Consider the following 819-nt stretch of genomic DNA (forward strand, 5'->3'; position numbering starts at 1 on the left):
CCGGACGAGTACATAACATGGCGTACATGATGGATCCAATTGCCGAGGCATATGGAATCCTACTCATGCGCTCTTGCTCATCCTGTGTCCTTGGACACTGAGTCTTGCTAAGAGCCACGTCATGTCCCATTGGCAAGGCACCCCTCTTGGAGTCTTGCATCTTGAACCGATTCAAGACCTTGTCAATGTATGTACTCTGACTTAGACCAAGAAGCCTTCTCGATCTATCTCTATAGATCTTGATTCCTAGAATATAGGCGGCTTCTCCTAAGTCCTTCATCGAAAAGACCGATCCTAGCCAGAATTTTACTCCTTGCAAGGTAGGAATGTCATTTCCGATGAGCAATATATCATCCACATAAAGTACAAGGAAGACCACTGCGCTCCCACTGACCTTCTTGTAAACACATGGCTCATCTTCGTTTTGCAGGAAGCCAAACGTTTTGACTGCCTCGTCAAATCGAAGATTCCAGCTCCTCGAAGCCTGCTTCAGTCCATAAATGGATCTCTGAAGCTTACACACCTTCCTCGGACTCTTAGGATCGACAAAACCCTCGGGCTGTGTCATGTACACATCCTCGAGCAAATTCCCGTTAAGGAATGCGGTCTTGACGTCCATATGCCATATCTCATAGTCATAATACGCAACTATAGCCAGCACAATCCGTATGGATTTAAGCATCACAACTGGTGAAAAGGTTTCATCATAGTCGATACCATGAAGCTGCCGAAACCCTTTCGCTACGAGTCGTGCCTTATAGGTATGCACGATGCCATCCATATCGGTTTTCTTCTTGAAAACCCACTTACATCCAATAG

This window comes from Tarenaya hassleriana, unplaced genomic scaffold (assembly GCF_000463585.1).
Source record: "Tarenaya hassleriana unplaced genomic scaffold, ASM46358v1 Cleome241, whole genome shotgun sequence".
Taxonomy (NCBI): Eukaryota; Viridiplantae; Streptophyta; class Magnoliopsida; order Brassicales; family Cleomaceae; genus Tarenaya; species Tarenaya hassleriana.